Source organism: Carassius gibelio, chromosome B14, assembly GCF_023724105.1.
Source record: "Carassius gibelio isolate Cgi1373 ecotype wild population from Czech Republic chromosome B14, carGib1.2-hapl.c, whole genome shotgun sequence".
In the NCBI taxonomy this organism is placed as follows: domain Eukaryota; kingdom Metazoa; phylum Chordata; class Actinopteri; order Cypriniformes; family Cyprinidae; genus Carassius; species Carassius gibelio.
In genome coordinates, this window is record NC_068409.1 from 19,871,567 (window position 1) to 19,886,238 (window position 14,672).

The 14,672-nt window shown below is 36.4% G+C and overlaps 2 long non-coding RNA genes across 2 annotated transcripts; both read left to right on the forward strand.

Moving 5' to 3' along the window:
• Nucleotides 1–2,542: 2,542 nt before the first annotated feature.
• Nucleotides 2,543–3,580, forward strand: LOC127971896 (uncharacterized). Its single transcript, XR_008156951.1, has 3 exons — nucleotides 2,543–2,607; nucleotides 3,066–3,321; nucleotides 3,488–3,580. It is a non-coding gene; the product is annotated as an uncharacterized LOC127971896 (long non-coding RNA).
• Nucleotides 3,581–3,660: 80 nt separating this feature from the next.
• LOC127971895 (uncharacterized) lies at nucleotides 3,661–5,229 on the forward strand. Its single transcript, XR_008156950.1, has 3 exons — nucleotides 3,661–3,711; nucleotides 3,840–3,904; nucleotides 4,611–5,229. It is a non-coding gene; the product is annotated as an uncharacterized LOC127971895 (long non-coding RNA).
• The last annotated feature ends 9,443 nt before the right edge of the window (nucleotides 5,230–14,672 follow it).

The following is a 14,672-nucleotide window of genomic DNA, read 5'->3' on the forward strand; positions in this document are numbered from 1 at the left end:
CTTGGACTCTAGCTCAGAGACTTGAGACTTGACTTGGACTCTAGCTCAGAGACTTGTGACTTGACTTGGACTCTAGCTCAGAGACTTGTGAGCATCTCTGCCATTCACTGCAGAGGATACATTGGTAAGCAAGTGACAGAATGCAAAATTTCTCAAAATCTTTTGTCTTGGATGGCCTAAGGGTGAGTAAATTTTTTGTAAGTTTTCTTTTCTTTTCTTTACTTATCTTTGTGTGTGTGTGTGTGTGTGTGTGTGTGTGTGTGTGTGTGTGTGTGTGTGTGTGTGGTGATGGTGGGGGCAATGGCTTTTATAAGTCTCTTAAAAATAAAATATGGTCAGATAAATCTGCAAATCTGACACACTGCAGAAGAACGTCCAAAGTAACAGCTGATCCATACTTTACAATGGCATCATGATGAATTACTCACAAATCCTGTTAGGTAAAGCTTTTATTTATAGTAACAGCATCAATGTTATTTGTTCCGTGTCACCTCTACACACCGAACAGTGCTTTGTGATCTGCTTCAGAAATGCAGGAATGATCTTAAGCAGCCACAGCAGTGTACCTAGCAGTGTATCTAGTGGCACGAATGCATTACGGACGAAGATCCACTTAACAACTGGCGTCATCAAATTTTCCACTTCTGCATTCTTGCCAGACGATTAAACCAGGATCCTGTGGTGCCCTTCAAGCCGGGATCAAAACGCGTGGCTATTTCGTGGGCGCACATCTTGGGCTTTAATTGCGTATAACATGTCAGGTCTTTCAGGGCTGAGTTTGCATAATTACATTATTATGCTATATACTTAACATGACCTTCAAGTATATGACTACTAACAGGGAGGGCCAAGTCTGTAATCAGAATCAACTTGAGTTTGGAAGAAATGCAAACCAACCAGTATTGTATTAAATGGCTTACAGTATATTTATTTTTAAGTGTCTATACAATTAACATGTCTTGTTTAAGATATAGAGAATCTGTATTATGTACACAAGGAGAGCTATTTTATCCAGTCTACATTCTGCCGTGCACAAATGCACATTATTCTGGAGGTCTGTGATATTTCTGAATTTTGCAAATGCAATTTTTGGAGCAGTAGCACATTGAATGTTCAGATTGGTGTGAATGCAAGCAGACAGGTTCATGCAATGCATGCATACATAAACAAATAGCACCATCTTCTGAATATTGAAAATAGTTGCATCTCTGGTTTAGAATGGGACCTTCCATTGGTATGCGAATGCATTTTGCACTAGAATTGTGTTTGAGTCACATAGAACTACTCTTTTATATGAAACCAAAATACTTTATTTTCACACTCTTTATAACAGTATTAGCATAAATGAACCTATGGTTTTTGACCCTGTGATTCAGTATGAGGAAAAACTAGTTATTTTTACAGTACTAAGCTATACATAACTTCTCAAATACTGAGAAATAAAGCTGTGACGGTTTTATGGCAGTCAAAGTATCGCTTATCAAACTAATGTGTAAATCTGGTGTATTTTTTATTTATTTTTATTATCTTTTCCTTGGGCTATTTTACAGACACAAACATAAAATATTGACAGTTTACAGGGAGTGTTGGCAGATAAGAGAATTTTATTTTTAATTGAGATGAAGACCCTATGAATGTTGGGCCATGGTTATCTAGCTCCTTCTGTGGCAACAGTTGATACTATCTGTGTTTCCCTTTTAATCAAAAGTGCCACGGGCGAGTCCTGATGGGCTGACACACTTGAGCTGTCAAAATCTTTCTCCCTCGGTGTCACTCTGGTGTTTGTTGTACTTCTAAGGGAGGGACAAGGTAGGGACACAACCCGCTCAGTCTTCCACCTTCTCCCTCCCCAGAATCCAAGGGGGATGAAACGCGTGTTGTTTCTGATAAACCACTGTGATCAATCTTACGGATGCACAGTGAATCAGTGGAGCGAGAGCCTTTGAAAATCAAGCCTTGTCCCAGTTGTGCCAGCCAATGATTATGTGGTCAGTGATGCCAAAGGCGAGACAGAACATCAAGGCACTGGAAGCTGCAGTCTGTCAGTTCTCTGTGCTAATTAAACCTAAACTAGGATTTCAGTGAAAGAGTAGCAATAATGCAGAGATCCCACCCATGATTAGTACGTTTTACTGAAATAGGTAAAGTAGTTCACCCAAAAATGGAAATTCTGTCATGAATTACTCACCCTTATGTTAAGTTGTTCTTAAATGTAACACAAAAAGGTATCTGGAAGGATGGATGCGTTACTATCTTTCTTTGTATTTACAATAATGAAAAATGTCTAGCTCCAAAAAAAAAAAAAAAAAAAAAAAGCTTTCGCTCTGTCTAGTGTGTAATACTCCTGGTCTTCTGAGGCACACTCTAAAAAACGCTGGGTTGTTTTTTCAACCCAACTGCTGGGTTGAGGCCGTTGGATAGGACTTTGCGATGTTTTAACCCAAGTTTGGGTTGAAAATAACTATCTTTTTTAACCCAGCGGGGGTGGGTTGAGGACGCGGACGTGAAGGAGAGCACGCACGTCACGTCAAAATCGTACGTCTCTCCAGTGCGAGCAGCCGCCATTTTCTCAGCGTTATAGAAGCGGGAAGCGAGTGAAAGACTATGGTAAGTAACGTTAAATATTCAAAGTGTAAAGTTATCTTTTATTGTTTACCCGGTTGTATGAAAGGCGGAAGGTTTTATGAAAGGCGGAAACAAAGGAGCTTAACGTTATATCTAACGTTATATAAAAAAAAACGGACGCGGTTTTCGCCTCGGACACGGAGGTCTTAACTGCCTCATGTAACGTTACTGAACGGAGGATGTACTTTTAATATAACGTCTGTGAATGTATTTTGTCATATTTACATAAGATTTTACATTATCTGTTCTCTTTGAGGCGTTAACAGACTGTTATGGTCACGGTTACGCTCATGTGAATTTGTCTTTTTTTTTTCGCGGTTAAACTGAATGTATGTTTGTCTCCTAAAGGAAACGGCATTGTGTAGTAAAGACTAGCATAATTATTTTGAGGCTGTTGAAGTGGTAACTGTTAAAAGTATGTTTTACATGTAATCTTTCAGACTTGTCCAGCTCCTGTCTTCATTGTCCTCGCGCTGAGAGTTAGAGACACAGAAGCTGTTTGTGTGAGGAGTCACAGACCTGTGTGAGGATGAGGAGGAGGTGTTCTTCTGAAGAGAGGGACAGACGGGTTAAGGAGAGTAAACTTCAGAATAACATCAAGTTATCTTTATTTTTACTAAGACTAAAATAATGTGTGTGTTTTTTTTTAGATGTTGAAATCCAGAGACAAGATAACTTCATTCTTTTGAGACTGATGTAAGTTAAATTATTATTACTTTTTTTTTTTTTTTTTAGAAAATTAATGTTTCTGTTGTGTCCTGCCTGTTAACTTCACATTTTGATGCAAAAACAGTGTGATTTTATATATGTATGTATGTATATGTTAATATTTTATTGAAACCATTGATGCCCCTCTTTGCAGAACTCAAACTAACTGGAGTTAAGGACACACAAGTGCTTGTGTGAGGAGGTGGTTTTCTCAGCTTCTTCTGAAGAGAGGGAAAGATCGTTTAAGGCAAGTAAACTTCATAATTTCATGTTATCAGTTGTTTTTTTTTTACTAAGAGTAAAATAATGTTTGTTTTTTGTTTTTGTAGATGTTAAAAGCAAGAGACATGGGAGAGCATCATTCCTTTGAGATTTTATGTAAGTTATTTTTAGAAAATAAATTTTTCTGTTGTCTCCTGCCAGTTTACTTCACATTTTGATGCAACAACAATATGATTTAATGCTCATTTCATTAAGACCATTGATGTCTGTGTTTTTCATTGCAGAACTCAAACCAACTTTGGAGTTGTCTGATTTGGAGAGCCATTATTCTTGGTCTTCGCTCTTAGAGGTAAAGTTCACACAAAAAATAATTTACTTGCCCTCAAGTCATTCCAAACCTATAAGACTTTTGTCTGTCTTTACAACATAAATTAATATATTTTTAGTTTTCTCATAATATTTGTTAATCCATTTATAGTTTAGATAATCAGTATTTTCAAGCTTCATAAATATAGAGTTATTGTAGAAGTAAATTCTGATATTTATATATGAATACATCTTAAATTATATGATAGCAAACATGTATGTTCAAAATAAAATATTGGTCTCCCAGACCAGCAATGGAGGACACAAAAAGAGAATATTAAATATATTCATATGTTTTCCAAAAAATGAACAGAGTTTGTATGAGTCTGGAAAAACATGGGGAGAGTAAATTATGAACATTTTAATTATTTGGTGTACTAACGGTTTGAAGAGCAGCCCTCCATGTACATGAATATTGTGAGGTATGTGAATGTCATGTCTGTTTTAATGTTTCAGTAAAGAAGCTTTCTGAAAGCGATATTTATTCAAACAATATCGCATGTCCTCACATTAGTGCTGCCATTATAGACTTCATGAGAGCTGTGGTGGACTGAGACATTAAACAACCGCACAAAGTGTTGAAACTTTAAAACCGATTATTTACCTATCCTTACGGATGTGAATACACCTCTACCTGAAAATGGATAGTTTTATTAAATGTTTAATTTTTTCAAATGTGTTTCTCTTAGGCCACTGATGAAGAACAGGCGGTGACTGGGATGAATGCTGGTCAGAGAGGAGAATCTTCTTTCCCCTAAACTGATGCAGCGGTGGTTTTAAAGAAGGACGCTGCCCTGGATGATGTAGAAGACGTCAGATGCTGTGCTGATGGGGTTTCTTCATGATGACATCAGTTATGCTAAAGAGATTATGAAAATTGACCGTGATGCATGATCTGTATTCATGGACTATGAAACAAACTGTAAGTGTATAATTTGTAAAAAAAAAAAAAAGTTAAAGTTAAAAGTTTTCTGTGTTGTTTAGTAGAAAAGTTTACACTCTGTCATTCATACACCTGCTCACATTCTTTCACACACACACACACACATGCGTCTGTTAAAAAATTGTGTACTGTCATGCCAGAATAGTTGGAAAAAAACTAACTAATTGTAAATTTATTGTATGTGTTTTCGTATATTTTTATACAATATATACAATTGAACAAAGTCCAATTTGATCTTAAGTTATATTCATCAAATGTTCAATGCTTTGTTTATGAACTCTGTAGCTGTTAATGCCATCCTTTTCTGCATTTCTTCTAACATGTTACTTTTTGACTTTTCTCTTGTTTTTAATAAATATTTTCCTTTTGGTAATTATTATTTGTGTGTAAAAGTGATATTTAAAATGAACAACATTTGTAGGTTTAATGCCTAGCTCAATTTGGGTTAATTTTAACGTAGAAATGCATTGTTTCCCCACATGGCTACACTGCGAGTTTATTTTCTGCCAGCAGGAGGCGCTAAGAGCGGGAGAGGTAGGTTTCTCCGGTAACGGCTGCAGAGCGGTGCTGAGCTCACAAACACTGCCTCATCAAGCACATGCGAAATGATATCGAACATTTTCTAAATACAGTAATTTTCCTTCTGAAATACAGTGATAAAAAAACACCCGCTCTGTTTTTTTAAACCCTGCAATATAGTCATTTTAAACCATAAAAAAAGCAACCCAGCAGGCTGGGTTAAATATGATAACCCAACTGGTTGGGTTAAAACAACCCAGCGCTGGGTTCGTCCCTTTTTGACCCAGCGCTGGGTTGTCAAAATAACCCAAATTGGGTTGTTTTCAACCCAGCAGTTTTTAGAGTGTGCAGGATTATTATAGTTAACTAAAACTAAAACCATAAAAACTTTTCTGTTCCTTGAAATAAAATGAATGCATGAATTAATCAATGAATGAATAAACACACAAACTTAACAGCAGTCAAACAATATATATATATATAATCTTAATGTTAAATTTACTAAACTATTTCTGTTTGTATTATTTAATGAATCTGATCTAAAATTAACTTACTATGTACAGTCAAATTTGTCTTAACTATCCTTAACAATTATAAATACTGTAACAGATGTATTGGTCATTGTTAGTTAATGCATTAACTAATGTTAACTAATGGGACCTTGTTGTAAATGGTTACCATTATACTTATAATCGTCCACTCCAGTGAATATCTGTGAGTCAATGAGTTGAACTTGAGAATCAGATCGATAGATTCATGAACAAATCATTCAGACAATTACTTAATTCAAGTAAATGATCTTATGTACTGTACTAAAAGCAATAATAAGGTTTCTGTGTAATATCGCAGATTGACTTTGAAGATACCGGTGGTGTCCTTTTATTCAAGCCTAATAATTACATCATAAAACCCGAGCTGATTTACACTTGTGTTTCAACAGAAGCATGTCATTCTGCTCATAAAAGTCATTTGCAACCCACAGATTATTTGCTGTGAGGCGGACCTTTTCTATTCATCGTTCACGAGACACTGTTGTGCCACTTGGTTTCCACTCACTCATTCCCGGCAATAAAATATCAGTCAAATACTTTTCCACTTGAATGGACTAATTCCAGGTCCTTGAATGACTTTTCGTTGAGCTCCATTAACTTTTACTGCGGACAACCTCAAGGAGTTTCTTGCATACGGTGGCTGTGGTGTCAGAAATCCACAGATATGGAGCATGTTTGAGAGAAACTCATTTAGATGTGAAAGCTCAGTCTCGATCCTGCAGGGTTTTGTTTTTCATTTTAAAGCTTATGGATGTTGTTAATAATGCTGATGAAGAATGTATGTTGAGAATTATTGATTGCCTTAATAACCAATGTTAAGTCAGAGTAAAGAACTGGGAGGTTCTTCCAGGTCAATCTTTGCTCGAAGTGGGGAAAAAAATGGATGACAAGTACTTCTTTTTATTGCTTTTTTATTTTGTTTGATTTGTATAGACATGCACAGTAATTTTGGCAAAGTGTCCGGTAAGGTCAAAAAACAACTTTTCTATAAATGGGCTTATCAAAAAAGTGCATCTCAATAAATTAGAATGTTGTGGAGTTCATTTCAGTAATTCAACACAATTTGTGAAACTTGTGTATTAAATAAATTCAATGTGCACAGACTGTAGTCTGTAGTCTTTGGTTATTTTAATTATGATGATTTTGGCTCACATTTATATATATATATATATATATATATATATATATATATATATATATATATATATATATATATATATATATATATATATATATATGACTATAGTGAAATTTTAGTGAAATGTTGGCCTTCTGGAAAGTATGTTCACTTTATGTACATGTACTCAATACTTAGTAGGGGCTTCTTTTGCTTTAATAACTGCCTCAATTCGGCATGGCATGGAGGTGATCAGTTTGTGGCACTGCTGAGGTGGTATGGAAGCCCAGGTTTCTTTGACAGTTGCCTTCAGCTGATCTGCATTTTTTTGGTCTCTTGTTTCTCATTTTCCTCTTGACCATACCCCATATATTCTATATAGGGTTCAGGTCTGGTGAGTTTGCTTGCCATTCAAACACACCAACACCATGGTCATTTAATCAACCTTTGGTGCTTTTGGCAGTGTGGGCAGGTGCCAGATTCTGCTGGAAATTTAAATCAGCATCTGCGAAAAGATGGTCAACAGAAGGAAGCATGAAGTGCTCCAAAATTTCTTGGTAAACCGGTGCAGTGACTTTGGTTTTCAAAAAACACAATGGACCAACACCGGCACACTGCACCCCAAATCATCACAGACTCTGGAAACTTAACACTGTACTTGGGCTATAAGCTTCTCCACCCTTCCTCTAGACTCTAGGACCTTGGTTTCCAAACGAAATACAAAACTTGCTCTCATCTCAAAAGAGGACTTTGGACCACTGGGCAACAGTCCGGTTCTTCTTCACTTTAGCTCAGGTAAGACACCTCTGACCTTGTCTGTGGTTCAGGTGTGACTTAACAAAAGGAATATGACAGCTGTAGCCAAATTCCTTGACACGTCTCTATTCCTTGACCCCAGCCTCTGTGCATTCCTTGTGAAGTTCACTCAAATTCTTGAATCAATTTTGCTTGACAATCCTAATAAGGCTCCAGTTATCTCAGTTGGTTGTGCATCTTTTCCTTCCACACTTTATCCTTCCACTCAACTTTCTGTTAACATGCTTGGATACAGCACTCTGTGAAAAGCCAGGTTTGGCAATGACTATGTGTGGCTTACCCTCCTTGTGAAGGGTGTCAATGATTGTCTTCTGGACAACTGTCAGATCAGCAGTCTTCCCCATGATTGGGTAGCATAGTGAACCAAGTTTTGAAGGCTCAGGAAACCTTTACAGGTGTTTTGAGTTGATTAGCTGATTGGCATGTCACCATATTCTAATTTGTTGAGATAGTGAATTGGAGTTTTTTTGTTAAATGTGAGCCAAAAGCATCACAATTAAAATAACCAAATACTTAAACTACTTCAGTCTGTGTACATTGAATTTATTTAATACATGATTTTCACAATTTGAGTGAACTTTTCCTCGACATTCTAATGTATTGAGATGCACCTATACTATCAGTTGTTACCAGTAACAACAAACTGTTTAAAATTTATGTAAATTTTGCATTTCTTGCGTTGTTTCAACACCTTGTTGTTCGTGATGATGGAAATCATGATCATGCTAAATTCAGGACACTCAACAAAACTCATATTCACTTTATCGCTTTTCACTTTATTTGCTACAGGGTTAATAGTACAGTTTAATTGTGCAGGGGCATTTTTCCCCCTTTAATTGAATTTGTGGCACCTTTGTACATTTTGTTGCCATTTTATTATTATTATTATTATTATTTGAAAAGTAATTTAAAGGATCCTTTCATATGTGATTTGCTCTTTGCCATATTTAAAAACAGATCAAGGGTAACATTTTTGAACAGATTGTATGAAAAATTTAAGTGATTTCTTCATTGAATACTTTCTATTCTATTCTATTCTATTCTATTGAAGAATGTTCACACAAGTGTAAATTATGAATCACTGTTACACACCCACAGCATTTCTGGGAACCCAGATGGCAATAAAAAAAACAGCCTCATATATTCAATAATTTATTTATTTATGGTTCAAAAATAGCAGATGATAACATGTTTATGTCAGCTTGTCATCAGGTGTCCACCAGTCACAGACTAGTCTTGTGTCTGTTGTTTTTTACTACTCATGGGATAACACTGGTCAGTGTGATGTCAAGGGAGGATCTTTCACCAGTGTGGTGACAAACCACACACTTAACAGCCCAAGAAAGAGAGCCCGGGCTGACAAGGGTGGCAAATTGCCTTTCAACCACGCAGAGACGTCACCAGGGGTTACTCAGTGAGACAGAACTGTCATGTTTCCTGCTGTGTCCCGGTTCAGAAGATTCCCCGCTCAGGTCATTGGTCAATTGATTAGCTAATGTTAATTAACACTGGTTTATCAGAGCTCTAAACTGTTCAGGTTGTTACTTGATAAAGCCATGCTATAGCTGCTTTAATTATAGCCATCTACCATAAAATCAATACAAGCAGCTTGGCAGCACTAATGTTCGGTTATATTGATTTGAAATAACAATAAATTGAGGCCTGATTACAGGCAGAGATTAATGTTGTTGTTATATTCTTTATGTAATCAGGGAAATTTGTCCACAATTGTTTCATGTGCATTAGCTGGATATGCTGTAAATGGCTTCGTGAGCAACAAGACAATTTGTGGGGGGCATTTTTGGTTTGTTTGTTTTTTTGGTTGCAAATGCCTGAAACTAGGAATCCATCTTTTTTTTTTTTTTTTTTTTTCACAGAACAAAGACAAAACAAATAAAATGATGTGACAGAATGTTTTAGATGGAGTCATTAACAACAATAATAATGATGTGTTAGACTCAGATAAGAGACATTCCAACAGACTCTTAATAGAAAGCTTTTAAAAATTCATATGCCTGAAGGATTATTAAGCGAATCGAGATTTTTTAATAGAAATGACATTAGTAAAATGTATGGATCCTATTAGTCTTAGCATTCATTGCTGGAATGGATTCATTTTTTTTTTTTTTTTTTACCGAAGAAAAAAATGTACATAAAGTTATGAAATCACTTCAGAAATTATGAAATAAAGACATAGACATGAACATGTTTTCAATAACATCTACATCCAAACTGATATATTGATATTCTTTATTTGTATTTCTGGACACGTTAAGCTGGTTATGAGTCATCTTGGTTTATTCAGACAAACTGACCTTCACATAGCATCTATAGAACAGCACATTGTTACTTTCTTTCAGCTGGATTCTGAGTTTGAGGCTGACTGAAACAACCTTGCCTTTAGTATCAATTAAGTCAATGTATCAGATTTACTCTATGAAATCCATTTTTCAGTTTCAAATCTCCAGTTAGGGGAATATTGACTAAAAGATACCATAGATATTTTGTTGAATTTTCTCAATAAGTGACCTTTCTTGCTTGTTTTTCTTATAAAATATGTTGTTAAGAGAAAGTGTTTGCAGGGATAAAACATAGGTTGGTTTGAATGAAAAATGTTTACTCAACTTTGTGTCATTCCAAACCTGTATGACTTTCTTTCTTGACTGGAACACAAAAGCAATGTCCACACTGCCATTTTCCACACATACAAAAAAAGTGACCCTCATTCAATTGATTTATACATATTTTTGGGAAAAGAGCAACTTGGACATTCTGCTAAACATCTCATTTAGTGTTCCATGCAAAAAAGAAGTCATATAGGTTCAAAATGACATGAAGGTGAAGAACTGATGGCAGAATTGTCTTTTTTTTCTTAATCTATCCCAAGACTTCCCACTGCAGCCACTGAGTTATTTGTTTCGATACTAAAGACACAAGAAGCAGAATGAGACAAAAGTCGAGGATGTAACCTGCATATTTGATCTGAACCTGTTCCTGACAGGCGCCTGCACTGGTTGTAAATCCAATGATTAAATTACAAAGCACATTGGGCACTAATTGAAGATTTATATGTACACAGTATCAATATTGATTTCAGATACCAGATGTATTAATAGGAGGAAACCATGTCTAATTCAGAGGACTGTCGCCAGGTCCAGCAATCTGATATTGTGACCGATGCAAAGGAGTGTAAAACATAGCATCCTGCCAAGGAGAGAATGTTACTCGAGCAGACAAAAAAAAATCAATTTAGCGGAGACAACGCGGAACCCGGCTCCTTTATTTACATCTCAATTACTTTTTCATTTCGCCACTGGGGGCTCGGGCCGCCGTGTGACCGAGAGGGCCGAGACTTGTAGCACTTTTTGTAAAAGATGAATTTGTTGGCTTTAATTTGTCAGGGAAAATGAAAGAGTGAGCTTTCTGGTTTAATCGTTCCTTTCCCAGAGGAAAGATTAGGGGGGTTCACAATTTCAAAGGCACATCCAAACGGGTGGCATGTGCTACAGGATAGTTGCCACATCACGCTGTTCAGGCAGAAATGATGAAATCCACTTAATAATATAATTTATTGTATACATCCCATTATTCTTCACTTTCAGTGGATGTTTTAAAGCTTATAAAAACTATCTTGCCATTAAAACTTTTTTTTTATTATTCTTTTTTTCTGCTGTGTTTTCATAGATGAGTGGAAACATTAGGTGATGTGTGAAATCAATAGTTTAATTTTAGACTCTTCTCTCCTTCATAGATATTATATGTAATGACAAACTTAATGTGAAGAGGCTGATGTTAAAGACCTAGAACCATGTGTAGGCATCAGTTAACATTAATACTGATCATTAGAGACAGATTTAAATGCACATTTAATTATCTGCATATAACATAAATCCAACCGATGATGCCTATTTTTGCTCTCTGAGCTAAATGCTTTTTAAATAGGTGGTGTTCGGCTCCATTAACATATCAGTACAATTGCAATCCAATCTGAAATTATTTGCCTCGTTTTCTTTTTCAAAAGGACAAAAGTGAAGGATTTGTGGTTCAGCCACAGATGCATCAATATAATGTCATAGAGCAGAGGAACCAATGCATCTCATATTTCATATAGGCGCACTGTTGTTCATCTATATGTCAGTCTTGCATTATTTTTGCATCCAACATCTCAGTAAAGACTTTGTTTCCCCCTCTCAGTATAGGAGAAGTATAGTATAGGCGTTGAAATGTTAAAATTGTTGAAATGTTATGAATTCTGTTCTCCAAACTAAAGTTTTTGTATCGTATTGTGCCATTGCTTTTATGTAACAACGAACACAATTAAATTACACATGCATAAATTCAGACTAGAGTCAATGGTATTATTATGCTACATCTTAGGACATTTATTTTTGTCATAGATTTAAGGATTTCAGGGCATTTCAGATCCCCTGACACATTTAAATATTATTAATGTATACATTGTTTAATTGCAGCATTTAAAATGATTTCTGTTTGAGCATTTGATGATAAAAATGCTTTGAAATGGCACATTTATTTCTGCTCCACATAAGAACAACATTGATTACTAATTTTTAGCACTTTATGAACACACTGTAAAAATGATTTTTCAAAGTGAAACAAAGATTATTGGAGCACCTTTAAAATAAATTAGTATTTCAGTCATTGTAATTCAAAATTCAGTGTTTAATCCAATGTATTACTTGTTGTTTCTTTGTAATTAATTGTGAAATTTATTATCGATTTCTGAGTAAACACTGTTAATGTGTTCAAATAAAGCATATTAAATCTCCAGCTCATTCTTATCAGATGTTTTGTAAAGACTGGCTAAATTATGAATGAGTTTGGTGATGGAGTTTAATCTTAAATTTAGCTGTTTATTGGCAGGTTCTACTGTGACAACTTACCCTGATGAGTTTGACAGTATACCCTGGTATTGGTGTATGTTGTTTAAAAAAATATGGTATGTTAAGCTATAACACATCTCCTCTAACAAAGAATAATATCATAGTGTTTATTGACTTGTTCTCTATTTAAATGAGCGCCGGCGCCTGTTATGGATCGCTTTTTGTCTCCCACAAACAAAAGGTTTAAAAAATCGTTTTGATATTCAGTGCAGCAAAAGCCCCCCGTTTGCTCACGTTACACAACATGTTATTCAACAGCACAAAATCAGCTCTGAAGCCGACTGTTACCTGAGCCGAGCGCTGGTGGTCTTCTATCGTGCTGCAGCAGTAAACTTTGATGCACATGAAAAATGCGCCTCTTAACAAGCATAGCATCGCTTGCAAACAGACAGCAAGAAAACATCAAGGAGACTTCTATGAAAGCGTACGGTTCTCGACTTGTGGCAAAACTGGTTCCAAACAGCATGAAACTGAGCTTAAAGGCAAACATGATGAGACACGGTTGGAATCCATCACAGGGACACGCAAATAGAGTTCGCCTCTCACGCTCGCATACATATGTACGCTTACACTTGCACACACAAACACCCACTCTAAATGAGCTCGCCTCGGGGGTCCTACGTGACACCCTGAACTTTCATTTGCATCCTTTGCCGGCTTTGAAATGCATAACGTATAGGTCAGAACAAGGAGAGTAGATCTATCTCAACCGTGCCAGGTCATAGCATTGATGAATGACCCGGATCGCTGAAGTGTACTGGCCCTCTGACAGCAGGCGATTAATAAACAGATTGTGCAATCCCTTCCTTTGTGTGCTATCATGAAGTGGCACCTCTGTGTTTCATCCATGCCGTTGATAATAAATACTCATAAGCCTAATGGTGCCTGATTACTGCAGCAATCTTTGCCTCATTAAGCTGATTAGCTGCAAAGCTGTAATGGAGAGTATGTCTGTTTAATAACATCCAGCAAGGTAGACACCTTGCAGAGAAGGGAAATAAATAAATGCACCTTTAACCTTATAAAGCTACCCCGCCGTCTCTCTTAACACGCAAATAATTAAAAAATAAAAAAGCACGCCGTGTTGCCCCGGTGAATGTCTATAAAACTTTCACGGTAGATGTTTAAATGCAGTTATTAAATGTTCCTTCGATATCAAGGAAGTTCAATCGCACAACCGAGCTCCTTCGTGTTTGTTGATCCGGTTAATTTTTCTTTTTTTATCCAGAAATTTATGACCCCTGTGTTGTCCTTCAGTGTCAAACGGGCCTTGTGTGTCTTCAAACAAATCAAGGGAGCAGGCAAAGTCGCTGACCCCAATAATTTAGCGCAGTGCTTTGTACATTTCAAGACACGGGGAGAACACGCCGACTGGCCAAACGGAGCCCAGCCTCCCTTGCTTTATTACAGGTTTCTGACACACATTGGAGCCTGCTGCTAAGGGGGGGCATGAAGCTCGCAGGGGTTATTCCAATGACACCACCGTCTCCATTTGAAACAAAACATGCTTCAAAGACATTTAGTGAGTGTTTGTCCCAGAGGAAAATCCTTGCACTTGGCAATACCTACAAGAGAATAACAAATTGACCTTTGTGAATGACTGCTGGGGCCATTTCTGAGAATATTAGCATTTTTAACCTGCAAAAATTATTATCTCAAATGAATTCTGTTTTCAAAGAAAATCTAAACAAAATAATAAATAATTGAAGGAATACCTTAAACAGCAGGCACCTAGAAAGACATATAATGTATAATTAATATGTATAAAATGTATGGCTGACATACTGAGAAAGGACTCTTTGTTCATGTGCCTGTGTGTGTTTCCAGAATTGCAGGCCAGTTAAACTCTGCCTCAGGGTTTCCTCTATATGCCCCTGAATATGCAATACATATTTAAATAG